This window comes from Diplotaxodon limnothrissa, linkage group LG4 (assembly GCF_057381915.1).
Source record: "Diplotaxodon limnothrissa isolate DT_005_m linkage group LG4, D_limnothrissa_male_GT1.1, whole genome shotgun sequence".
NCBI classification, from domain to species: Eukaryota; Metazoa; Chordata; class Actinopteri; order Cichliformes; family Cichlidae; genus Diplotaxodon; species Diplotaxodon limnothrissa.
The window spans coordinates 19,499,550-19,527,532 of NC_140599.1; the positions used below are offsets into that span (position 1 = coordinate 19,499,550).

The 27,983-nt window shown below is 42.3% G+C and overlaps 1 protein-coding gene, 1 non-coding gene and 1 pseudogene across 4 annotated transcripts in view; 2 read left to right on the forward strand and 1 right to left on the reverse strand.

Moving 5' to 3' along the window:
- Positions 1–27,983, forward strand: part of prkcab (protein kinase C, alpha, b) — a 116,366-nt gene that overhangs the window by 623 nt on the left and 87,760 nt on the right. The gene's annotated exons all lie outside the window — the stretch shown is intronic.
- On the reverse strand, positions 235–27,973 carry LOC146633657 (uncharacterized; annotated as a pseudogene).
- On the forward strand, positions 18,445–18,552 carry LOC146633658 (U6 spliceosomal RNA). Its single transcript, XR_014906180.1, has one exon. It is a non-coding gene; the product is annotated as a U6 spliceosomal RNA (small nuclear RNA).

The following is a 27,983-nucleotide window of genomic DNA, read 5'->3' on the forward strand; positions in this document are numbered from 1 at the left end:
AAACACTTTAAACATAAAAAGGTTTATTTTTGTCAAAGAGCACATCTGCAAGCAAGAAAGCAGAAGTTAGTATTTGCAGATCAGAAACTTTGAACTGTTAGAGTATTTCAAACATTAAACATTTAGTTTTAATATCCTGGACAACCATTTCAATGGTCAGCATTTTCCAAGTTTTGTTTGAAATAAGCATGAGCATATCTTTGAGTGTACTCCCATGCCAAACAGTTCGGCTGATTAGCTCTGTGCAGGCCGTTCGACACCTTCCATGCCATTGGGAGGATAATCCGGAGTGTATCTGGTTTTGCTTTGGACATACCTTCCTCTCTGGTAGCTGCTTCTGGACCGGACAATATATCTTGAAGGATGTGGGTTATGAAAGATCGGTTGATAACCTCTTGACGGAGCCATGACACTCTGGTAAACCTTGACCCTTGAGGGAACCTGGACCCACAGGGGGCTGAACACTGCATTTTGTGGCCGGGGGAGCATCTTATTAAATTTAAGCTTCCTGCCTCCAAAGAACTTTGAAAAAGCAAGAACCCCCCTCCAAGACTGAGAGAAAGGCTGGGCTCGTACGTTACTCGGAGAGGATGGCTTCACTGATGTGAAGGTTTGCCCAGTTGCAGACCCCCTGCTCATGTAATCGGCCATAATCATTAGTGCCAGGACCAGTACTTTGAGGCTGGGAGTTTTCAGAGGGATACCGAAATACTTCCTCAAACACAAGACTGGGTTTCTTTCTTGAACGATAGCTATATCCACTGGAGACTGTGCCGACGTCCTGGCCTGGGTAATCAAAACCTGAATCAGCCACCCCATTACCATTGCTCACTGGTTCAGGCTGCCAGGACTCATAGCTGCGAGGTGCCACAGCCTGAAAGGTTGAGGATGAAGCAGGCTCATAGTATGCAGTTTGACCAGTGCTTGTCGAGAGGGGCATAGTGCTTGCATAAACAAATGACGCAGAGCGAGGCATTACAGCAGCTAATTTGGGCTTTGCTGGGTTAGCTACCTCAGAGCTGGACTTTCAAGGGAATAGGAGTGGCTCATTAAGGTTTACTAGCCCCCATTGTCTTGTCTCACCATTAACAAGTCCCTCTATCTTTGGTGCGATTTGTGGGTTCGCTTGTTTTTGTTGAGTCTGCTGCTGTTTAGTCGAACGTTTGTTATAGCTTTTGTACACAAATCCAGCTTGCTGGTTGTCTGCAGCCTGCTGGTTACCCTGATCCGAGGTCAAAATGTCATCATCTCCATCATCCACTAGGTCACGTGGCTCTGCTTTATTTGGATACATATATCCATATCTATGCCCATAGCCTGTAAAGTGAGAGAAAGTTTATATAGAAATTGCAGAGTTTAGGCTTAATGTCAGAATTGAGAAAAGCAACTACCTTTTATAGTTGGTGAACCACCATTACTATCAAATGGTAAAGAAATACAGGAAACCCTGTAAGATAGCCAGACGATGCCATCAGATTAAAGTCTCATTTAGAGGTAACTGGAATAAATTGTGCTAACATCAACAAAACATACCAGAAAATGAGTCCAAGAGCCATGACTGTTAGCTGAGAAGCAGTAACCTGTACTCCTCAGACAGTATGGCTTAAAGGCAAGCAGATTAGATCTAGGACCTGAGTGCAACCTCTGTCCTGTACAATACATCCCTCTGTGCTACTTTTCTATACCGGCACTCCAGTTCTTCATTAACAAAGACCACTTTCAGCTGCTGCTCACGTGGCAATTAGTGGTCAGGTTGTTAACAGGTGTGGCAGCTGAACAGCACCACCCTCTGTGTGGGTGTCAAACGTCACCCTTGTAAACATGTTTCCAGTGTAGACAGAACTATTCTGATTATTTGGAAAACACTGAACGTCTTTCTTTCTTTTTTTCTTTTTCACTGACCGAGAACTTTGTGTCTCTTGAGTCAGGTTGCAATATATTCCCTGAAATCAACACCCCCGTGGCCCGCCGTCTTTGCCAGTTTTAGATTTCTCTCTTAGATATCCAACACTATGGCAACAGGGCGATGAAGGAGGGAGACAAAGATATTACAGTAGGAGCAAAGTTTAATAGTTATTACAGGGGTCAAAGAAAACTTAAGTCACCAATTGGGTTGCTTAACAATAAAGAAAATAATACCAGGAGTCGACCAGTGGAGACATCAGCACACTCTGATGTAAGAAGTGCCCAGGCTGCTGTGCACTAAGCAGAGTGGCAATCTCTGCTTAGTGCAGTCATCCAACTATAGTACTAAAGTGTTGTCATGGCTCAATCAGTACCTCGGTGTTTAAGGACCTTATTTCCCAAGGGATTTACTGTAGCAGATGTTATTTTGGTGTAGATTTTACACCAGATGCCCTTCCTGGCAAAAACCCTCCCATTTATCCAGACTTGGGCCCGGCACTGGGAGCACACTAGCTTGTGACCCCTGAGGCTGGGTTTTGTGTCTCTGCCCTGCCTCAAACCATGGATCTTAATCACTGCACCACAGAATCACTTCCAGTACTCTTGGATGTAAATAACATAAGGATGAAAGAGTGGGGGGGAAAAAACGTCTGCAGTGATCAATGATAGAACATTTCATGTCTATTCAGTTAAACTGGCGTGATAATAAAATGAGCTGCGATGAATGGTTAAGTGTACCAACTTTAACATAGTTTTCATCTCATGCATGTGTTGATATTTTTGCACCAAACTTACTGAGTCATTTTGCAGAGTCATGCAAGAAGATCTGCGTGCTCCTTGTCCTACATCTGCACAGCCACGCCTGACCTTTACATTTTCTAATCACTAACTCAGACGTCCCATTCCATTTTAAGAGGCTATAGTAGATGGGAATGTTATGTGCATGAACATTCATATATATACATGGCGTGCACGGGCTGAGCTGTCTGCTTGCAGTGCTAATTGTCAGTGAGGAGTGAATGCATCTTGGAGGAGGCTGACAGAAACACGTTCTCGGATGCAGAAAGACTGTGTTTTTGAAAGTGTCCAAGCGAGAAAAGCTTTGCTTTTTGAAAACTAAAAATATGATGGTTATTACGTGGAACAGTAAAATGGACAGTTGAGATACATTTTTGTTCAAATATTGATTCCTTTAAGCTTTAAATCGAGGCACGAGTTCTTTTTTTCTCCCTTTGGTAGTGCAGACTCATGCACAGAGCTCCAGAAGGGAATCTCTGTGGAGCTGTTTCTCTGAGGCAGGCATGTAAAGTCACCTACTTGTGCTCCTACAACACTGGCAGTCATTGTGATGCTCGTATCTATGCTGGCTAAAGGTGACATGTGTTACTGACATAGCACTCAGCCTCTGAGAGTTAATGGAAAGGTGATGTAGCAGAACTCCTGGAATCCTTCATCTTTATCCTTTTCCCAGCGTGGCTGATAGTTTATGATTTCGTAGGCGCAGGCAGATTAACGGCTGCCTAGAGCTTCCAGATAACATTTTTTTTCTTAATAATTCTCCTGTGATTACCCATCCTTACCACACAGTGGCAAATCCTGTCAAAGTATGGTTATGGCAAAATAAATGTTTTTATTACTGAAGTGATCTGTGTAGGTGTGGGACTAAACCCCTGCAGCTCCCAGTGTGGTGACTGTTTATTGCTAAGCATAACAAAGGTAATGTTGTTTGAGGTTATCGCGCAATGCATTTTTTTTTTTCATTTCATTAATGCAGAATGAATCACTCATAAAAAGATTATAAGTGATACCTTTTTTGCTGAGCAACCTCGTATCTACTTGTGTTTTCCTGAACACGCACGTTCACTGTAACCTACTTTATTTAAGGCCACCATAGGAACACTCAGGATGTGACTCACCTAAAACACCTTGTTATTTACAAAGTGCTCTTTACGATGCGCTGTACAGGGCAGTGGTTAGTGTACGTGGAAAATGCTGTGATGGAGAAACATCAGCAGTGATACATCCTGTCAGATGGGCGCGCTGAGTTAAATTCGGCACACCAACACCATTATACACTCAACCTAGACGTCACTACCCCGTACCTTCTCTCCCTCTCCTGTTGTGCCCATTTGTGTTTACGTATTCCCATTCAATTTTTTTCATAAATTTATTGTGTTGGGGGGAAAAAAACTGATTTTGGCAGAATGTAATATACATGAACTGGCCACTTCATTAGTTACACCTTGCTATTAGTGAGTTGGTTTGACCTTGACAGCTTCGTAGTTTTCATGTGGCTTAGATTTAAGGTGCCTGAAACATTCCTCAGAGATTTTGGTCCATATTGATAAGACAGCATCACACGCTGTTGGTGCTCTACTGAATTGAGATCTGGTGGCTGTGGAAGCCATTGGTGTACAGTGAACTCACTGTCATGTTCAGTTAATCAGTTTGAGATAACTTGATGAGTTGCTGTGTGACATATTGCTTGCTGGAAGCAACCATCAGAAAATGGGCACACTGTGGTCATAAAAGGAAGGATATGATCTGCAGTAAAACTCATTAGGATGTGGTGTTTAAACGATACTCAATTGGCACTAAGGGGCTCAGAGCATGCCGAGAAAATACCCCCACCCTATTAAACCACCACCAATCTGAAGTAAGGATGAATCCATGCTTACATGTTACTTGCACCAAATCTGACCCTACCATCTGAATGTTACAGCAGAAATTAAGACTCATCAAACCAGGCAGCGTTTTTCTAACCTTCCATATTGTCCAATTTTGTGCCCATGTGACTTGTAGCCTTAGTTTCCTGTCCTCAGCTGACAGGAGTGACGCTCAGTGTGGTCTTCTGTTGCTGTAGCCCAAATCTGCTTCAAGGTGTGATGTGTTGTGCGTTGCTCTTCTGCATTCTTTGGTTGTAACGAGTGATTATTTGAGTTACCGTTGCCTTCCTATCAGCTTGAAGCAGTCTAGCCATTCTCTTCTGACCTCTGACACGAACAATGAATTTTCACCCAGAGAACTTCCACTCACTCATATTCATATTCTTTCTTTTTCCATCATTCTCTGTAAAACGCTAGAGATGGTTTTATGGGGAAATCCCTGCACATCAGCAGTTTCTGAAATACTCAGGCCATGCCAATTTCACCTCAGTCACCTTTCACTCAAATTGTGTTCACTTAAATCACCTTGCTTTTCCATTCGGATGATCAGTTTGAACTTCAGCAGGTCCTCTCGACTTACACTGAGTTACTGGCATGTGACGGGCTGATTAAATATTTGCTTAAACAAGCAGTTGAACAGTCACTAGGTGTCTAATAACGTGGCCAGTGAGCGTATGTATCTGAGTATACTCCGGTAAATATTGTATCCACAAGTAATGCTAAAGATAAAACCAAATGCAATCTCAATTACTTTTTTGGGACAGTATGCTGCGCCTATGCGTCTTCTCAGATTTTGAGTTAAAGTATATATATAATATATAAAGCGTGTCTATTATTAGTTTCTTTGTACTGTTCTTCCTTATTTACCCTTATACAATGTTCTCTGCTGCTACTTATATATAGAAAACACTGTTTGTGCCTACGGCAAACACACAGCTGAGATTATGCTTTAGTCACAGGTCACACACGTTCTTTACCCCAGATGGTAAAAATTGCATTTATGCATCAAGGGAATTAATCAGATAAAGCTGCAGAGTGAAAACCAGCTGTCTTGTTTAAAGTATGATCTGGTCCATTTAACATATTCAGTAATGTGAGTGCACTTGTTGATAGATAATGCAGAAATACATAAGAGGCTGTTTTGCTGCATTAGTGCATAACATACAAGCGGACGGGCGTTGGAAATGACGTGACGAATGTTTGTGCGTCTGCTTGGATTGAAAAAAATGTTTTAAACATGAAGACATCAGCATCAAAATGTGACTTGGACACAGCCCCGATGTCTCGGTGTTAAACAGTTTCTTCTGTTCCCTGAACTTTCCAACACGAGATCGTCTCATTGAAAGCGGTCCTCTGTGTGAGCGAGTGTGCATCAGCTTGTTGGATCACTTGCCACCGTGGCGCAGGCTCTGCTATCCCTTCTTGCCTCCCCCCCCCCCCCCCCCCCCCCACCTACTCCTCATCCTTTGAAGTCGTGGAAATGACTGTGCCATCTGGAGAGTTGAGGAGCCATGTTTGGAAGGAGAGCACCATGTCTGGACAGGCAGTTGGAAGAAGAAGAAAAAGAGAAAGAAGCGGTAACAGTGTAGAAAGGGTGGAAGGACGCTAAGAAGGAGGCAAAGGTGAAGGCATAAGTGCAACACTAAATAAACACAGGAAGATGTGTAATTGTATGGGTGGAAGTGTGAGGGTGAAGAGATGGTTAAGTCAAAGAGGCCCTTTACACATTTTGGCTTCTTGCTGTTGAGCTTTGGCAACGATAGAGCAAACAGTGTGACTACTCAGAGCAGATGAAAGGGAGCAGAGCGAAAACAGGGGTGCACAATATGTCTGCGCGGTGACTGACTGTAGCCTGCGGCCAAGTTACATCCAAGTAGCGCTGTCTCAAGTGCAGAAGTTGTTATTAATTAACAACATACTACCTGTTCTAGCTGATATTGCAGCAGGTGTTGTGAGTGGAAATTATATATCCTTTCATTTTAAATTGTTTTGACAATTTGCATCCACGGAGTTGTAGGAAAGTGTGCACAGCTACTTTGTCTTTGTTGTTAGATCAAGAAATGGCAAATTAACATTTAGCACAATCATACTGTTAGAAATGTGACAAATATCAGTCAGATACCTCCCAGATACCAGTACTACTACTTTAGCAATCCCTTAGGCAACATGTTTACATGAGTTTTATGTAAATTTTAGATTCATTTGAATGACATATTTTAACATAATTAATATAATAAGCTTCATTTAACGCATATTTATCAAGTACCTATTAAGTAATGTTATGTATTTTAAAAAATCTGATCAATGATCTTGCATTGATTGTCCACCAGAGCGCCCCCTGGTGGACAATCAATGCAAGATCAACACTCGTGTCATAGTTGGGGTGAGATTTCTCCAATATCTTCTTTATTTTTTTTCACTTTTCATTCATTCATTAGTCTTTATGAATGCCACTACCAACAGCTAATATCAAATGGCTAATATCAGCTGATTGTATTGGCATGCTGGTAAACCAATCAGGCTCTGCAACCATCCACCTACATGCCTTCTTTGTTTGAAAGATGACCAAAAACAGTCAACAATAATGATGTGTAAAAAAACATATAACTTTGTATTTAATGTTAAAGTTAGAGTAAACAAAAGAGACGAGTCACGTGTTCTTTGAAATCTTTCCACACATCCTGTTCTTTTTGTGCTTGTCTTTTTTTCCTAAATGATAGAAAGATGCTAAAAATTTGAACCAAGTGTTGTTGGCACTCTTCCTGTAAACTGTTTGGCTATGAGGGGAACTATATCACCTTATGTTTGGTAAACCTGCATTTAACTAGAAAGCAAAGATAGCAAAAGACAAAATTCGAGCTTCATACAAGAGAAAAATGTGTGAGTTTGCCTTAAAAAGTGACTTACGCCTGACCCACAGCTAGATAACTTTGAAGTCATTGTCTGTGCATAAAGCCGGTGTAGCGATTTACACATTCACCTGACAAGGAAAGATCTCCACTTTAAAACAGAAATCACTTTGGGGTTGCGTCAGGATGCAATGCAGAGCTAGCTTCTGAGGTGACCCCTTGTGAATAAGGGAGCAGCTGAAAGCAGCTTTCCGTCTGTGCATAAAGAATTGATTTTATGCATTGATCTCCAAAAGCAACATTCCTCCCATTTATATCCACTGCTTTCCTTAGAAAGGCGTGCATGTTGCTTTGTCTAATCTCCATGTTGTCTGTAGCGCTTTACTTTCATGGTGGTGTCTCCATAATAGCAACCAGTGTGGCTTTTGTTGTGATTGGAATACATTTGCATACCAACTGCATCCAGTTTGCCCACTCTCAGTCCCGACCCGGCGACTGTTTTACTTCTCATCAAGGGATGATATCGTTTTCACTTTGTCAGATGAGCGCACTGGATGTGGGTTCCTCCACTGCTCAGTTGGTACATTTGCTACCCCTGTGGGCGACACGTATGTGTCAGTTAGCAATACGAGGGCCGATATGCCTCCAAAGAGACCGCCGTGATGGTGTAGGTGTAGAGCCAATCAGTTCCTCAGCTCTGAACGGAGCTGTGGACCTCATTAACCAATCAAGGAGCAGAAGCGTGGGGGCGTTGGAACATGACGGAGAGACCTGCGCGGCTCCTGATGGGGAGCCCCAAAACAATAAACATCTTACACAACAGCAGGCTGAGACGCAGCGCTGCTCCTCTTAAGCTGTTGAGATCTGAAGGGGCCTCCTGCCCCACTGTGCTTGGCGTGTGAAGATGGCCTAAATATGTTAATTCATTAAATCATGTTTTGGTTGCTCTACAAACAACACCCAAGCTTTGTTGCTTCACTCTGATATATATATTTTCTTTTTGGAAACATCCCTGTGGGTGTTGTATTTACTCTGTCACATTTGCATGAAATAAAACTGAAAGTTTGGGTCCTTATTTAAGTATTTAGAATTACAAGATGGTGAGGAGTCTCCATTATGAGCTCTCATGAATTCTAAAAAGTTAAGTTGGAAAAAAAAGAAATGCAAAATAAAAAAGAGAAAGAAGTCATTCTGTTGTATATTATACCTTGAGCTATTTGAAAAGATTTTTTTTTTTTTTTTTTTTTTTTTTTTTTACAGCCAACACTTTTTTTTCCTTTTTGCTCCCAGATGAATAACAAAGTGAAACGCTAAATCAGGGAGAGCATCCAAGTTTCACTTCAAATGTCTGACGAAACTATTTGGCAACCGAAATTTCTCAAGTAGTTCCTTGATTGACATCAAAATCCCACAGCAGGCCTTTCAGTTTCACTTCAAACTTGATTTAAGCCATCGCTTCACAGTTATCAAGCTTGAAGAAAAGAGAGTATCTGCTTGGGGCTAATTAGAATAGTTGAATGTGGAGAAATCACGGAAACATTCTTTTAATATATCAGCGATTTTAAAAAACCCTCTTTCAGCTCAATGGCATTAATTACACCAAGAGTGGAAGCTTAGCTGGCCTGGATAATTATGTGTAATTCTGTCTCTGCTTCACAGTCAAAAATGCCCAGTCTCCCCCCCACTATTGAATACCGGGTCTCTCTGTTGCCACCGCCCTCCTTCATTTTCCCGCTGTCTGTCTGTCTCCCTTTCCTTTCTCCCACCTTCTCGCTCAACCACTGTAGCAACAAAGTGGGCCATTTCCATTTTGTTATCATGGTAACGGCTCCTCTGGGCAGTGTCGATGTGCGTTTTATGTTATCTGATTGCATCTGCGCTCGATGATTAACCCCCCACCCCTCAGTCTTGTACTGTATATACAAATGATTAAAGCAATGACATGGCAGAGCTTTTCATAAAAAAGGCATCTGTGGTATTTATAGCAAATTTTATAGCAAATTTGCCTTACAGCAAAATGTCACATAGTCAAATAGTATGAATCATATTATCTTAGAGCAGGTAGTGTTTTCAATTTCAGCAGATTTCGCAGTGCTATTTATGGGTTTCAAAGGTCATTAAAGTCTCACACTGTCAAATATATTGGTTGTTACTGTTCTGGGGGGAATTGGTAGCTTGTCAAATTGAATTGTAGGGCCTTAACAGCCATGCCCAGAAGGCTTTTTTAATCTGTGTGCCAGTTAGCACCCCTAAATACAGAGGGTTGTGAGACTTTCTTCTGTTTCACTGTTAAGAGGATTGCCAAAGTGTGCGTTCTAGACAAAGAGCTCTCATTAAAACTCTGCAACATAGAGAGAAGAGGATGAGGAGGAGAGAGGATTGGGAGTGAGAAGGAATAGATAATGACGGGAAAGTGTTTTAAGTTTCAACTTGACTGTGATTCTCCTCCTACAAGGCGGTGATGATGTTTTTTTTGATTTGAAGCAGCCACAGTCAAATAGACATTGATTGAATTTGATGAAAATTCTATTAATGCAAACTTTGAACGCAAAATGAAATTAAAGTATGTTCATCAGCCATTAGGTACTCACTAGGTATACCTTGCTAATATCTGTTGGACCCCATTTACCTTAATTCTTCGTGGCACAGATTCAACAAGGTGCTGAAAACATTCCAGAGATTTGACATGATGGCATCACACAGATGCTACAGATTCGTCTGCTGTACATACTGAGAATCTCCTGTTCCAACACATCCCAAAAGGACAGTTTGAGAAACCAGTTTGAGATGATTTGAGCTTTATGACTGCTAAAAGATGGGCACGGTGTGATCATAAAAGGATGGATATGATCTGTAACAATACTCGGGTAGGTTGTAGTGTTTAAATGATGCTTAGTTGGTACTAAAAGGCCCAGAGTGTGCCAAGAAAATAACCCCTACACTGTTACACCATCAGCAGCAGCTTGAACCCCAGGATGGATCCCACTCTTAACTGACAGAAGTGATACCTAGTGTAGTCTTCTGCTGTTGTAGCCCATCTGCTTCAAAGTTCAATTTCTTGTGCATTCAGAGATGATCTTGTGCATACCTTGGTTGTAATGAGTAGTTATTGCCTTCCTATGTGGTTGCATTTTTTTTTGAGTTTATGAAATACTTAGACCAGCCTGTCAACAACTATACTTGTGTGGAATTTGTGCAATGTGATTGGCTGATTGGATATTCATGTTATTGAGCAGTTGAACAAGTTGAAGTGGCAGCTAGTGTATAACAATGCAAAAGTAGTAGAGTAAGGGAGTTCTTTGTCCCTACTCTTGCCAAATGCTTTCCCATAGGGGATCATTGAGATTCTCTCTTTAATGTTTTCTTGTTTTTATACACACATGCACTTATGTGCACACACACGTACAATATTGCTTTGCCAGATTTGTTTATTCAATAAATGAGTGCGGGTGTGAGAGACATCTGGTAACCTGCCCTGTGTCATATCTTGTAAAACAGTTTTGATTTACAAGATACATTTTCCATATCTTTTCCCTCATGTTCACTCGCTACTGTAAACTCGTGCCAGATATGGTGTGCCAAGGTTACCATGGTAACAGTGTTTGGCCCTCGCACTGCCTGTGATGTGCCAAATCTCTGTTACGTAGTTTACCCTAGGCAGGCCCTTCCCCGTTTAAAGTCCAGTAACACAAAACTTCTTCCAAGTGATCCTTAAATGATGAGTCAACATTGAAATCACCTCTTCAGCTTCCATTTAACTAATAAAAAGGGGTCTCAGTAGCTTCGACAGTGCCTCCGTGAGTCTGTGCGGCTGGATCGTTGCGAGCTCATCAGACAGTCTAAATCAAGACCTTAATGAGGCGAGGAAATGCCAGACCAGCAGCGCTCGCTGGCCGCACTCTGAAGCACAACAAAAGGAAGGATGTCATTTTCATTTTCAGTACGCTGGCAGACTCCGTGCAGTATTGACCACTGCAACTCCAATATTTCCCCGTTATCAGACTGTCTGAGCAGATCAAGTCACAGTGTTTTGCTTGCATAACACAGTGTCATCTGGTGACATTAAAAAGGGGTCTCTTTGGAGGCTCGGCAGCATTACTCAGCTGAGAGTGGGTAGTTAATTGTCAGGGAGCTGCTTGTGTGTTTTTGCTGAGACACAATGCAGTGTAATAAGATGACACTGTGTTTTAACAAACAAAGGCAAAAGAGCATTGGGAGAGGCCTCGGAGGGAGAAATAATGAAGACACCGAAGACAGAGGATATGCATGATTATGTTTCCCTCTTTTCCTCTTCCTTGTTTTTACTTCCATCCCCCTATTCTTTTCCTCATCTTCTTACAATCTAGTCCTTCCCATTTGGGATGCAAGTTGAGGAGGCAAGAAGGAATCGCAAACATCTGAGGCAACATACATTTGACAATAACAAGTAATTTTCTTGTGTGCACCACCTGGGTCTGTTATGTTCTCTACGGCTATTGTATTATAGCCTCTGTAAGATAAATGAAGCAGTGTTCATAACAGCTCCAGCAGCCATACTTAGGATTATCTATGAAGGGAAGCTCTTCCTGCAAGCTTTGTGTCTCCTTGAGATGCATTTTAGGAATGGACACATCCTTCTGAGGTCACTTTCCAGGTCACAGGCTGGAGGACAGAGGTGAGATGGTGAAGCGAAGAAGTGAGAAGTGCTGGTTGTCTTCTGTGTGTCTGTAAACGGCAACTGAGAGTGGCAGGAGCAATAGCAGCACTGTGATTTTAATCTTTGTGGCTTCCAGAAATGGCACGGAGAGGAGAGGCAGAAGAGACATCTGACAAGATCCAATAAACGGCTAGCTCGGTGTTGCCACAAACATGCTGATAACGTTCTACCACACTGGCTGAGCATCTGTTACAAAATGACTTTTTCTTTCGCAGTATTGTGCCAGTGTGTAACTCCCCCCCCCCCCCCCCTCAATGACTGGGTTATGCTCATGTGTAACAGCTCAGTCTGTCTTTGCATTCATTTTTAGTTGTTTGACCCATGTACAAATGGACACGGGGCGAGCGCCTATCGGTAAAAGCCCGTTCTTTTATCTCAGCAGTGTTCTTATAAGGTGGAAGATGGCAGCGCGTTAAACCTTCCTTCATTCATAATAGATGCTGCCGCAACGATTTATATAACAGGACACTATCAGTGCAGAACAGAAGACATTTAACCCTATTACTGTGTATAGGGCTTATCTCCCTAAACCATCAATTGCCATGACAGTGTGTTATATGTTTAGTGTCACTTGTTACAATCCGTCTAATGGATCAATAAGGCCACTGTGTATTTGTGTGGATTGTGCAACGCTCAGCAGTCTGTCCTGGACAGAAAGACTTTCCCCGGGGGATTTCAAAGCAGAAGCGTTCATCTTTACGTGTCTCACCACTCCAGCTGTGCTTAATGAATTCTGTGGTGATTACTCCCACGGCTATTTCTGGAATGGTTTTAAGTCAGAGATTTCAGTCTTGACCCACATAAGGTGAGTACACTCACTGCACTCAGGAGGTTTTGGAGCTCAGTGGGTCAGAGTCTTACACCCTGCATGCTTGTGTGCCACCGAAGGTATGAGCACCGAGAAAAGATACGATTTGAATGTAACATCATCACCGCTATTCTTCAATACTGAGAAGACAAACAGTCTTTTTACTGTATTTTCTCCATAACTGATGTAACACTGATGTATTTGACTTTTATTGTGACAGCTGTCAGTTAATCATAGTGCTGGTTAATCAGCCCATTATTTTCCTGAATCTTTTCCTTTGGGAACAGCGGGAAAGTTTTAGTCATTTCCACCAGTCTGGAGTAAGATGTTTATGTAATTTTATCAGCCAAGAACAGAAAAAATTAATACACAATAATAAGAAAAAAATCTGCAGATGAGATGCGTGCAATAGTGTGGCCCATTTTAATCGACGGATAAGTCAAATTAGCAACATATTTTTACATTAATGCTCTACCAGCTGTCTTTTATTGTTATTTACTGTATCTGATCCTTTTAAAGTTTCTGTGCATAAAGCTAAGCAGGAGAGATGAGAAAGATGCTGATGAAATAGACCTAAAAGACGTACGTGTGTGTGTGTGTGTGTGTGTGTGTGTGTGTCAGATGGACACATGGGATTTTCCCAGCTTCAGAATAATATTTATGCTATTTCTGTGCAAGGACAAAGATGCAGGAAGACAGGGCAGCAGGGAGAGAGAGGCAGAGGGTTAGAGATTGTGTGCCAGTTTTCTGAAGCGTGTGTTCCTTCTTCCTGCGCCTGCTGTGTGTGCATGTATGTGTGTGTGCGTGAGTGTGTTGGTGTGTATGTGTTTGCGTGTTTGCACAGTTTGAGGGTCACCCAGGAAGAGACTGCAGCGCCGATCTTAGTCATCCTCACACCTCTCCCCTTTTTACCTGACTGTCCATCTGTCCACATATTTACCACCAGAAACAGATTTCCTGCTGGAAGCAAATTCAAGTGAGCAAATTGTACCTTTACATGAGGCTACAGTAAACAGTGAGCAGATAGTGTGTGTGTGTGTGTGTATGGAAATATTAACGAGTTTAGTCCTGCCTATAAAAGGCAGAAGGCACGGCTGAAAATGGTACGGAGGCTCTACTGTGTTTGAACAAACACACACAAACAAAATGTGTTGTTGATTCCTGTTCAGCTGTGTTGTCCATTTGAACCAGTAAGCATATTCATAAATTATCAGTCTGTCTCAGAGCTCGGACTACTCTTAAATCTGGCCCAATTTGTTTTTGTTTCTTCTCCTACAATATAGTTATAAAGATAAGATAAGATAAGATAACCTTTATTAGTCCCACACGTGGGAAATTTGTTTTGTCACAGCAGGAAGTGGACAGTGCAAAAGTTATGAGGCAAAAATTAGAATACAATAAGAATAAATACAGTACACAACTGTACAGAATAGAATACTATATACAGTAGAATAAAATAAAATAAATATACAATAAGATAAGAATAGAATACAAATACTATATACAACTGAGTAAAAATACAACGATGACAGAAAGGATTATTGCACTTAGTGTTATTGCATATGTATGGATGTGTGTGCTTGATCAGTTAAAGTCTTTGTTGTGGAGTCTGACAGCAGTGGGGAGGAAAGACCTGCGAAATCTCTCCGTCCCACACCGTGGGTGCCGCAGTCTCCCACTGAAGGAGCTGCTCAGTGCTGTCACAGTCTGCTGCATGGGGTGGGAGATGTTGTCCATCAGGGATGACAGCTTAGCCGCCGTTCTCCTGTCACTCACCACCTCCACTGGGTCCAGAGGGCATCCTAGAACAGAGCTGGCCCTTCGGATCACCCTGTTCAGTCTCTTCCTGTCCCCAGCAGAGATGCTGCCGCCCCAGCAGACCACGCCATAAAAGATAGCAGAAGCCACAACAGAGTCATAGAAGGTCTTCAGGAGTGGGCCCTCCACTCCAAACGACCTGAGTCTCCGCAGCAGGTACAGCCTGCTCTGCCCTTTCCTGTAGAGGGCGTCTGAGTTATGAGTCCAGTCCAGTCTATTGTTCAGATGAACACCAAGGTACCTGTAGCTGTCCACAGCCTCAATGTCCATACCTTGGATGTTCAGTGGTTGCAGTGGAGAATGCTTGTGCCTGCGGAAGTCTACCACCAGTTCCTTGGTTTTACTGGCGTTGATCTGGAGGTAGTTCAGCTGGCACCAGTCCACAAAGTCTTGGGTCAGACCTCTGTACTCCTTGTCGTCCCCATCAGTGATGAGGCCGACTATTGCAGAGTCATCAGAGAACTTCTGCAGGAAGCACTGGGTGGAATTGTGGGAGAAGTCTGCAGTGTAGATGGTGAAGAGGAACGGAGCCAGAACCGTTCCCTGTGGGGCCCCCGTACTGCAGACGACCCTGTCCGACACACAGCCCTGAGTCCTCACATACTGTGGTCGGTCGGTGAGGTAGTCCAGGATCCAGGTAGTGAGGTGATGGTCCACTCCAGAGTTCACCAGCTTGTCCTTTAGAACCGAGGGAAGAATGGTGTTGAAGGCACTGGAGAAATCAAAGAACATGATTCTCACAGTGCTTCCAGCGGTCTCCAGGTGAGCGAGGGAACGATGTAGGAGGTGAATGACGGCATCATCCGCTCCAATGCCGGGCTGGTAGGCAAACTGAAGTGGGTCCAGTGATGAGCTTATTAGGCGCCGAAGCTGAGCCAGGACCAACCGCTCCAGGGTCTTCATCAGGTGGGATGTCAGAGCCACCGGCCTGTAGCTGTTGAGGTCCTTGGGGCGTGAAGTCTTTGGCACTGGTACAACACAGGAGGTTTTCCAGAGCTGTGGGACTCTTCCCAACCTCAGGCTCAGGTTGAAGAGGTGCTCCATCACCCCACACAGTTGGTCCGCGCAGGACCTGACGACCCTCGAGCTGATGCCATCTGGACCCGCTGCCTTCTTGCCATTAATCCTCCTCAGTTCCCTCCTAACCTGGGTGGTTGAGAGAGACAGGCTGGAGCCTTGTGTTGAGTGTGTATTGGATGCTGTTGTTGGGGGTGGGGGGGAGTGAGCAGGGTGAATAGAGGAGGTGTGAAGTGTCTGAGGTGGAACAGCAGCAGTGGGGGTGGGTGAGTCTGCAGCCGATGTTGCAGACTGCCTCATGGCTGAGTCAAATCTGTTGAAGAAATGATTCAGTTCATTTGCCCACCTCACATCCCTCCCAGGCAGAGAGTTCTGCTGTTTGTGGCCCGAGATGGTTCTGAGGCCTCTCCAGACTTCACCAACGTTGTTTTGTTGAAGCTGGTTCGTAGTATCTATGTAAAGTATGAATCAAGTCCACTGTGCAAATTCGCCACTTTCATGTTTTTGAAAATCAGCATTTGCAATGTACATTCATGTCTATCAACCATCTGTACACCAGCACGGTGGATTTTGGCTAGTTCACGATGACAGCCCTTTTATATGGTAAGGTAAAGACCCTATAACATTAGAAAGAATCTCCAAGAATCACATAACCTTAGTGTTAGATTTACTGTTGGCGTGGAAAGGAAAAACTCCAGCAGAACAGAAACACTGTGGGAGAAAGAGCAAGGGTTTAATAATTACAAATGAGTAAATGTTGTACATATGATAGTAGATATGATACACAGGCCCCATTCACAGAATTAATTGGACAAGCAATTTCATGGCCAGCTGCTTATTTCATTCTTTCAATGGTTAAGACAAATAACAGCAAGGTGCACACTTTGGAGCCTGAACAGTTCTGAAAAATAAATATTTGGAAAGATTTAAACCAAGACTAGCCTGTACCAGAATGATGGGAAGAGAAAAGTGTGTAGAGAGAATCTGAAGCATCTGCCAGACATTGTGGAGGCAATGTTATGTATGGCTTGCCAGTAGTGTTTATGTTTGATGCGACTGTTGATAGAAGTAACAAGATGAATTCTGAACTGTACATGGCTATATTCTCTGATTAGATTCAGCCAAATACTGCGAAACTGCATCCATATGGATAATAACTTTTGGGACTCTTGGCATTCTCTCTTGTGAAACTCTTGAGTGAAACCCAAGACTTTCACTCTTGATGAGAGCATCTCAAGGGTGGAAACACAGCATTTGGTAATGTTGATGAGTTCTGTACTTCTGGGAGTAATTGACTGCAAAGAATTTTTATTCAAGTATTAAAAATAATCCTTGTATTTTAAAAAAATGTTTGTTCATCCAATTAATTTTGAGTCTCTTAAAACGGGGGACAATGCATGACATGTAACCTGAAATACTTTTCTTAAACCACTTCAGTTAATATTCAAAGCCTGCACTTAAATCACATCTTGATTCTCTTATTCAAAATACAGTGTGGTGTTGTACAGAGGGGAATGTACAAAAATTGTGCCATTGTCCAAATATTTGTGGACCTAACTGTAAATGTCAACAGCTTGTGTACTATTTCCATGCTGCTCCTATGCCAAATAGAAGAATCTGTTATTTCCTGTGGCTAAGCTAGTTAGCTTCTAGCATTTTGTAACATTTTTAAAATACAGAGTTGAGCTGGATATCTTTTTAGCCACTTTTATTTAGGCTTTTCGGTCTTTGTTGCAATATAACAATGGAGAAAAGCTAGGAAAACTAGGAGAAAGACCAGGAGAAGATGAAACGTAATGGCTTCTGGGCGTATTCAAACCCGGGCCTGTGCATTAGCTTCACAGCATATAGGTTGACTGTTATTATTCAGTGACCTAAACAAGCAGCTGTCTTTTGCTACTTTTTAATCTAAGATGCCTATGTTGCTTAAAATATAGTTGAAAAATATAATTTGAAAAACTATGTAATGTACATATATAACTGTAAAACTAGCGATGTGCCAAGCCATGCTAATGTTAAGCCATGTGGAGCTGTGCCTCATTTAAGCATTCTTAAGTGAATACGTTTATAAAGTCAGCAAAGATGCACAGAAAAGAAGATCAGACACCAGCGAGGGAGGATAAGAAAGACAGACACAACAACATTGTCATCCCCTATGTAGCCGGTGTATTGGAGAAACTCAGAGTTTTCTCCAAGCACGACATCCCAGTGTACTTCAGACCCAGCAACACACTCAGACAGAAACTGGTTCACCCGAAAGACAAAACTCCTAAACACAAACTTAACAATGTGGTGTATGCTGTACAGTGCAGCGAGGAATGCCCAGACCTCTACATCGGAGAGACCAAACAGCCACTTCACAAGCGCATGGCACAACATAGAAGAGCCACCTCCACGGGACAAGACTCAGCAGTCCATCTGCATCTAAAGGACAAAGGTCACTCTTTCGAGGATGCCAACGTTCACATTTTGGACAGAGAGGACAGATGGTTTGAAAGAGGAGTGAAAGAAGCCATTTATGTCCACTGTGAGCGACCATCTTTGAACAGAGGCGGTGGTTTACGACACCAGCTGTCTGCCATCTATAATCCAGTTTTGAGATCCCTCCCCAGACGCCTTAACGCCCACTCACACCCTGGGCCATCTGACCTCAGGAAATCACATGATAGGGTGTGGTTAGGTTTCGTGCTTGCTTCGGCAAGTGCGTACGCTAAATTGGATACGATACAGAGAAGATTAGCATGGCCCCTGCGCAAGGATGACACGCAAATTCGTTAGGTTTCACAATGAGCTCACCCGAAACCCTGGCTGATTGTGACCCACACCCGCTTTCAGACCTTGGCTCATGTGATTAGGTAGAGGATCATCAGGGGGTCCTTTGTCCCTCTTTGGGGGGAAACTCCCACTGGGTTTAAATCTGGGACTCTCCACCATTTGACCTTAGAACTGAAGAAGCTTCTCGGGTGAGAGGTGAAACGTCTTCAAGCAACTCAAAGAAGTCCTGACGCTTTTCTTTCCAAGCTCCTTAGACTTTAGTGAATACTATGTAAAGGTTGGTTAGGTAAATAGAGACCAGTGTATCTGAGGAGTCGAGTTTATTTTTCCTTCATAAACCAAAAATTCAGTTCATTTAAGGTGTCAATAGAATTAATTTGGAAACTTGTTACTTGTTATCCCTAATAAATTGAACTGGACAGCAAAGCTTTCTTGGCTGGCTGAAAACTCCAAGGCAAGAGTGCTTGAATTATTAGTGTTTTATCTGCTGAAATGCTTTGGTTGCTATGATACATGATGTACATGAAAGCTATGCATTTCAGATACTTTATCGAACTGACTGCTGCTGAATCAGTAACCACAAAATGTTCCACCGAGCATTATTTTCCAATTTGTTATGATAGCTTTTGCAATTTCATTTAGTACAGGCAGTGAATTTGAGGGTTTCTTAGTGTTTTGACAACCAGGAAAAAGAACTAAGGCAGTGGATCTGACTGTGAAAACTGCGTGCTCATTGGGTATTGACTTGTGATTAACAATTGAACAAACTCTGGAGCATTCTCCTTTCTATACCTGAGAATTTAGAAAATCGACTTGGTGTTTTGTTCCAAGTCCCAGGAGCGTTTTCCCATAAACTTTTCTATAGGACCGGAACTCTTTTCACAACCACAGATATATCCCCACAATGACTCTTTTTACACCATTCACCTTAAAAGTAAGAAGTACTGGGAAAAACAACTCTTCTGGACATAAAAACAAAAATAACACATGCACTCACACAAATATTTAATCTTACATAGATATAGTTCATCTTGAGTACTCTCACGCCATAGTCTCTTGTGGGAGATGAGAGGAGGACAAAGGCAGGAGAAAGATCCCAACAACTCCAACTCCTAATTGAGGTTGACTCCTCGTCTTTCCCAGCCTCTCTGGTCCACTCATGGCAAATATAGCAACATGCACCACAGGGGAGAATGAGTGCTTTGCAATCATGTTTTTACTGGCATTCCTGTCGGCGAATGGAAGATTTTTTTCCCCCTTTGATCCTTTGATTTGGGGTCTACTCTGGAGTTGATAAAATTGCAAGGGATTCTGTTACTTAGTCCTTTCTGTTTATATGTAAAAGTAACCCATGTATCCAGAGGCTTTATATATTTTTAGCTTTGAATAAAAAAAGGTAATGAAAGAAAGCCAGAATAGCATTTGACTAGACTGAGATGCAGTCATGAAGTGATCAGCAAGACATAGAGTCTTAACTAAATAAATGAAAGCAATGAAGTGTTATTTTTGCTGCCCTAAAGTGTAAGACGGATGTGTGTGGGTTTGAGGGGGTTGCATTGATTCTTACCAACTGTTCTTGTATTTATAAGGCACCATTGTTGGAATATTGACTTTATGAAAACAGAAATATGACCAATAAATCTTGTTTTATGTGTTTTGTATTAAAAAAAAATGGTGATTTTTAAAAAGCCACACATAGGTTCAGTATTTGTTAGACATGCAGCGATCCAGAATTTTGTTGAGGTCTCAAATGGTGATAATAATCTTAATAATATTTTTTTCCTGTTGTGTCATCATACTATATTGTACTAAACTGCATCATAAAACTATAAAGAAAAATTTGGTGTCACCAGGGTGAAATGCCTCCAGAGTGCTGAGCCTGCTGTTTGCTACCACCATGGATCCCGAGCTGTCCTCATTCCCTAAAGTATCACCCCTTTTCTGGTCACAAATATCATGTTTATTTTTAATTAAAGGGGTTTAATAACAAATGTTAAATTGGCAGAATGTTTAAGAGACCAACCAATCAATCTCTCTTCTGGTTCAGTGTTTAAGCCAGAGAGAAAATGTTGATGCTGAAGAAAGAGTGCTTATGTGTCATTGTCATGCTGCCTGAAAGGGAACATTAACTTCAGTTTAGATGATGCTGACTATGGGCTTGCATGATAGAAGCAATCAGCGTTACACAACTTTTCCAGTCACCAAAGAGCTTGCTCATAGGAGCTCATCTGATAGTTGGGTTTTTTCTGTCTTCTCTATATTATTGTAGGGTCCTGAGGCACCGTCATTTGTTGCTATATAAATAAGATTTAACTGGACAGTAACAACAGCAGTAGCAGCAACAGTAAAAACAACAGTGATACCCATAATAGCAATACAACAGCAACAATGATCGTAGCAACAGTAATAATGATAAACAAAACAAACAAAATGCAAACAAATGATTAATTGCAAGATAAATTTGCATCAGGTGTACATTGAAAATGTAGGAAATTTCCTCCTCAGTCAGATTTAAACAGCCTTTAAGTAAATTTGATATAATTTCATTGTTCTCACCACTGACTAGACTACCAGCCTGCTATTGAATAGACCTATCAGCTAATGATTATAACTACAAACAATGATTAAATGTAATGAATTCATTTTAAAATAAGTCTATGTTGTAGTGACTTTCTAGTGTAGTGGTTAAAACATTTGCTTAACACACAGACTAAGAGGAAACAGGACTCAATTGCTCTAGTGGCCCCTTGTGATTAAGGAAACGCTAGACGAAGAAATGATGATTGTTAGAGCTTTTGTCTACTAACCTTACTAACTGCAATCTTTGACTATTCAAACAAAAAATATGTCTGCAACTAAGCAAAACCACACGAGAGCAGAAAATGCATATGTGAGTTTTGTACTTGTGTGGATTTTTCTGCATATCTGCCTGAAATGAACATGTGGTCTTGCTCAGTTGCAGACATGTATTTCGTGTAAGTATTCACACTCTGCAGTTGCTATTGCAGGTACAAAAAAAATAGCAAAGTGTCTGTCTACATAGAAGTAATACTAAGCTATATATCAACCACATCTCATGTGGCAAACACACACGTCAGGACCACTGACACTTACTCCCATACTATACACTCACATCTGTATACTGAAGGGCTACAGTGTCCTAATGCCCGGTCTCTTTCCATCTAGCAGATAACACAAAAGTGCATCAGCACTGCGACACACTCACAGGCTCTGTAATGCAAACTGAATGTCATGCAGACACGGTGGCCTTGACAAGTCAGTTCAGACTGTGTCAACAGCTCTTTGATTCTGGCCGGCTGGATGGAAAGAGCAGATCCCGCTGGAACGATGTGGCAATGGAAGCTGTTGAGAGAAAAATTAGGCCTCGATCTGTAAGAGCAGCTCTTCACCTGTAGCTAGAGAGGGCCAGTAAGAAACACGGTGACAGAGGCGAGCGAGAGAGGTGGGCGTAATTGTATCTGAAAGTGAGGTTAACCACATACAGGCCCGCGTATTCAATGGGCTGAATTACCCAACTGTGGAGAGCAGTTGAAATGAAGAGAAGGATGCAAGGCTCAAAACCACTTCAGAGTATTTTATTGTTACACTTTTGGTTTCAATATATGCTTTGTTTTAGCAAAAAGATTTGTTCCCAATGAACCATTTACACTTCTGAAATAGCTGAATTTTGAAAATAATAAATAAGAATATGGAATGGGTGTGCTTTTTTTTTGCAAAGGTACCAAACCAGGACCTTCTTTATTTACAGGTATGAAAGGCCATAATTGAGCAAACATATCCTAAAATCTACTCTGTTTCTACAGGTTCAGTTCTGACTGCTCTAGTCCCATTAAATAAAAACCCCAAAATCCATACAGTGTAAGTCTAATGCGGAGACCCAGGTTCGAGTCTATCAAACCGTGCACTGCATATCTTTTTCCAACTTTCCTGTCCCAAAAGAGGCTGAAAAATAAGAACATACTTTTCGCAGCTCCAACTAGACCTGGAATTTGCATTCTGGCCCAGAAATATTTTAGTTTTCTTTGATCTGAAAAGATGAAAACATACCGCTCATGTCTCTGTGCTAGGACCACATTCTGGCACAATCTGGTGGCTTTAAAATAGCTTTAGATCCTCAACTTTAGTGCTAAATACTTTCAATGTTATTCACAAGCTTTTACCTAAACACCTACTCACATCTCAGAATATAAGTGCACAACTTCCAAAATTATATTGCATAATGTAGAGCAGTACAGAACGTGTATAATTATGTGTATACGAGGAATAATATAAGAAGTCCTGCCCATTATTTATTATAAACAAAAGGAAAAAAGTCACACTGTAATATTTTTTGCCCACCCTTAGATTTGATGATGGCCATGGCATTATGTTGATATGCCTATGCAGTGTCACAACTTTTCATTTCCATCTGGCGTTTCATTCATTCTTTCTTTCTTTTTCTTTTGCGTTGATAATGGCAAAGATGGATTCCAGCACATCCCAAAGATTCTCAAACGGGTTTAAGTCTGGATGTTTTGGTCTGTTCATCCATGAAAATGATGTCTAATGCTTCTTGACCTGCTCTTCCACAGTTTGAGCCTAGTGGATCCCGGCATGATCGTCTCAGAATATGCCTTTGCCACTAGGGAAATAGAAAATGTTGATGGCAAAACTTGGCTGTTTAATATATTCTGGTCGTTTGCAGACTAATTTTACCTGGGCACATAACATTACTGAACATGCACCTGACCAACTGAAGTATCCCCTGATTACAACACTGCCCCCACTGGCTTTTAAAGTAGACACTAGATATGATGAATGTATCACTTCATCCTCCGAGGCACTCGTTTGCTTAGTTAAATCCAGGTGGTGACTTTTGTTTGGCTACTTAATCTTAATAGATAAGATATAGGAGAGAGCTATATTAGGTGTATCATGTAAGCAAAATCTTTTGCATGTATATGCTGATGGGTGGATTAATTTTTTTTTATAGAGCCAACCAAAAAACTCATCTAGCAATCATAAAATTGCAATGGAGGACTGCATTGGTTAAAGCCCTTTCCTTTTAAGCTCGAGATATTTAGAAACTTTTAGCAGTGTTAATGTGTGGGGAAAGCAGGAAGTTCTTGGATTTTGAACCCTGAGTGTGAGCCATTGTCTTCTTTGTTGATACTTTTCAGAGTAAAGCTGCTGCTCCTCTAAATCAAATGGAGGCAATTGTGGTTGATCGGGCATCCAACTAGGGTGCCTCCTCTTGACGCACCTTAGGTGAGACACTTCAGGCATGTATAGCAGGAGGAGATCTCAGGGCAGAACCAGTGACACGGTGGATAGATTATGGTCTCTCGTCTGGCTCTAGAATGCCTTGGTTTCCTCATAGGTGAACTGGAGGAGGTAGCTGGGGAGAGAGACGTCTGGGCATGTCTGCTTAGACTGCTGCAACTCGGATAAGTGATAATTGGATGGACAGACGGACAGACAGACTTGTTACCTCGCTATATTGTCAATTCTGGCAATAATTTTTCAAGTAGGGCTAAGCTTCCCTGAACAGTTGCTTTGGAGTGTTCGTGCTGGGGAAGTTAAAGGTTTGTTGCAACAAAGTTCAAGGACATGTCTTGCAAGAGTGCATATTGTTTACATTTTACAACTGGGCTCACCAGTCATTAGGAAATGCTACATAGACTTTACCTAATATGTTTTAGATCATCATAGCTGTTCAGTGTAGATACCCGTTATTAAAAACACGGGGTGAAATCTACACAAATATACGAAGTACAAGATGTTCTATGAGTTTTTTGAGTAGATTATATAGGTTTGTTTTCACAGTGGCGGTGCTGGAAAAGTAATTGTTGAAACTGAATGGGGAGAAAAAATTAAAGATAACAGAAAAAATAATAAGAAAGCACGGGGTGGCGTGGGAGGTAGCAGGTGCTAATTGAAACCATCTTGCAGAAAGCACAGAATGCCATTTCGCCACAGCTGCTGCCTTTCGTTTTTTCTCTCCCTTATTCAGTTCCAAATGGTATGAGCCATGCACTCGACAGGCTGACTAATCGCTCCGCACAGCCTTGGATGCGGGGCGTGTGGATTAACTAGGTCAATTAGCCAGGCGCAGAGACGCCTAGTGATGAGAAGAGTCATGCTCCCTTTCTCAGCCGAGTGCCATTAATCAGCAATAAAGGGGCTGAAGCAACACTACAGTTTACTGACTGCTTCTCCTCTTCTTACAACGGCCAGGTTTTACTGGCTCAAACCTCTTGACCTCAATACGGCATGACTGTGTTTCTCTGGGGCTCTGCAGTTTTTGTGCTAGAGAAACACCCAGAAGAGCTTAAGAGAGGGACAGAGTGTGAGTGTCGGGTTGTGTCAGTGTGTGCGTGTGTGTGTCTGTCTAAAATCTGTTTAGGTCTGCATCTTTGAAGAGGCTGTCTTTTTTTTTTCTTCTTCTTTTTTTTTGCCTGTCCCATTTGGTTCTTTAGCCGTCAGAATTGTTGTCTGAAGACCAACAAAGATACCCAATGGATTTACTTTGCCAAATGGATCATCACGGCCTTGCCGTATTGGTCCATTTGATCGACCTTTGTTGATATTATTTCTTTTATTTTATTTTCAGTTGTTACAGACGGGAGGAAAGGGAGAAAGAAAGATGAAGGAAAAGAAAAACAGAAGGGGAGAGGGACAGTGAGAAAGGGCACTTAAAAAGAGAAAGTAGAGGAAAAAAAACTCCTGGATCACCTGTTGAGAGAAAAAGAAGAGAAAACAAGCAAAAAAAACAGAGCAACATACTAAACACAACAGCATCACGTTAATCTAGCTAAGTGTAAACAGCAGGAAATACTAAATATTGAATGTTGTTGTGTAGCAAGCAGGACCGCCAGCGCACAATGTGCTTGGAAATAGCAGCCAATAAAGGTGTAGTTTATGTCTATGAACAGTGAACACCCGTGTGCACACCTGTGTGGATCAGTGCGCTTGTATTCAAAAGGTTTCCCCATGTAATGGTCTGCTAGAGGATGTAGAGAGCCATAGCCCTGTCCCCCAGGGCATGAAGCAGGCATGGAGGAGATCCAGGCTCCAGACATCCAGAGGCCCCAGAGTGCGAGAGCCCAAGGAGGACCACCGGTGGGGCATCCGTGCCACCCTCCTTTGAAGGGCTGAGGAGAGCCCCAGATGAGGGGTCACCCAGTAGCCATGGAGCAGAAGCCAGAGGGGGCTGCAGTGACGTGCCCGCCGGCTCTGCCGGCAGCCAGCTGTGCCAGAGTGAACCGAGCCACAGGCCCAGAGGCCGGAGGCCCGAGGGCCCCCTTTGCCCCGGAAGAGGCCTGACCGAGCAACAGGCACTAGGCCCTGCCAAGTAGTCACCGGGAGTGAGCTGGTACATACCTGAGCGCCCAGCCCCAGACACCAAGACCCACCAACGCACTGACCCCTGAGGGCATCAGTTACCGGCAGGGAGTGTGGTGAGGGGAGATAGGCCTTCGGAGGGCCTCGGAGTTCCCAGAGAGGTGGAGTGGCCCAAAATAAAAAATAAAAAAAATCTGTCCATCTGTGGGTTTTCTTCTCACACCTGTGTGTGTGTGTGTGTGTGTGTGTGTGTGTGTGTGTGTGTGTGTGTGTGTGTGTGTGTGTGTGTGTGTGTGTGTGTGTGTGTGTGTGTGTGTGTGTACAAACTAAGCATCTAATGCATGCAGGAGACTATAGATAGGTATTTTTGGCATTCCCCTCCATGCATATCTGCATGTATAAATGCATGCGCATTTGCATATGTTGTAGCAGAAGGCAGACCTCACAGCGAGAGCCTGTCCTGTCACCTGCTGTGGAGAAAACTCACCTGAGCTGACCCAGAATCAGCTCATCAGCCGATCAGATAGGAGGCGTCTAACTACTGACTCACAACACTATTATACACACCCACGCTTAATTAAGTGCATTTGATTAAGCTTTTATCATGTGTATTAACACCTTAATGCCTTTTATCACCCTGGTGTTGCATAAGAGTCAAAAGTGACACATTAACTTGAAACTCATAGTTGTGTATATGTATACCTGTGAGAATAAACAAACTAATTTACTGTAAAAAAAAAAAAACACTTGTTATTCACAAAAAATACCTAGTGTTTCATATTTGCAAAAGGCCAGGATGATTGATCCTAATTTAGGCAGCAACTCTTCACCTGACTCCAGTCTCCCAGCACCAGCAGAGAAATCATGATTCATGTGTACAGCATATTTGCTATGATTCACACTTCTTAACCAAAGCACCGTCAGGTATACTTGTTATTAAAGCTGACTTCTCGTTCCAATCCGCTACCCGCAAAAGGTGTTTTTTATTTTTTTGTAAGTCAGTCATCGTGTTTGTACCTGCAACACAGTCATCGTTGTCACTGATCTGATGCCGCGGTTTCTGATCAGCGGGGAGATCTTTGATGTGCTTTCTAAAAACAGCTACTTGGAGCAAATCTTGAGGAGAGCAGGGCCTGTATTTAGAGCAGAGTGTAAATAAATTCCTATTTTGCTCCTCCAGGAATCATGATTTTTGAAGTTAAGAATAAAACTACAAGGGAGCTGCTATAGTTCAGTTTAGAGCAGGTGACCCATTTGCCAGGGGGTTGCACGAGCCTGGCTTTGAGTCTACCCTGGACATATCATTCCCTGTTTTCCTGTCTATTATCCTATCAAAATAAAACATTTAAAGGAGTTAAACTTCTCAATATTCCCTGATAGAAACATTTATACCTGACTCTCACCCACAACATGCCTTTTGTTCTGTCTTCCTCCCCCCAGCTCAAACCAGTCCCAGCAGGTACATTTATCAAAGAAAGGCCAGATTACATGCTGGTACTTCAGCGCTGTTGAGGAACACTTAATATCATCATAAATGCATTTCACTCGTCTTGTACAAGAAATTTTAAAGCAACCCTGCTCACTACATTTATGTGAAGCATGCGAGAATCTGAGCCAGGTGAAGGTCATGAACGGAAATCAGTGCTGGCACATCTGTGCAGCAGGCGAACCATCCTGCTAAGCTGCCACGTTTTATCAGATGTAACAGCTGGCATTACAGCCCTGCAGCAGCCTTCCTGCCTGTAGCGTCAGATAACCTATGGTCAGTAGTAGCAACTGTTATATAATCATATTCAGTGAGTAAATGTGTTTACATCCTAAGTGGTGTTTATTTCTAGCACAGAGCTAATCGAGGTGTTTTCTATGGAAAGTTTCATTTGGGCACTTCTCACTTTTTTCTACTAGAGATAAAAAAACAACAAATTGAGTGAGAACTGAGGAGAAGCAGCTGAAGCTGAAATGTCCTGAAATGTCCTAGACTAATTTGTCTTCAACAAATTAGTCTAGGACGTGCAGTGCCGTAGGAGCAGAAGATGTTCTCATGTTGATGTTTGGTATCAGAGTCTCCCCCGGCACCAGGCTTGGACTTGGCCATGACCTTTAGC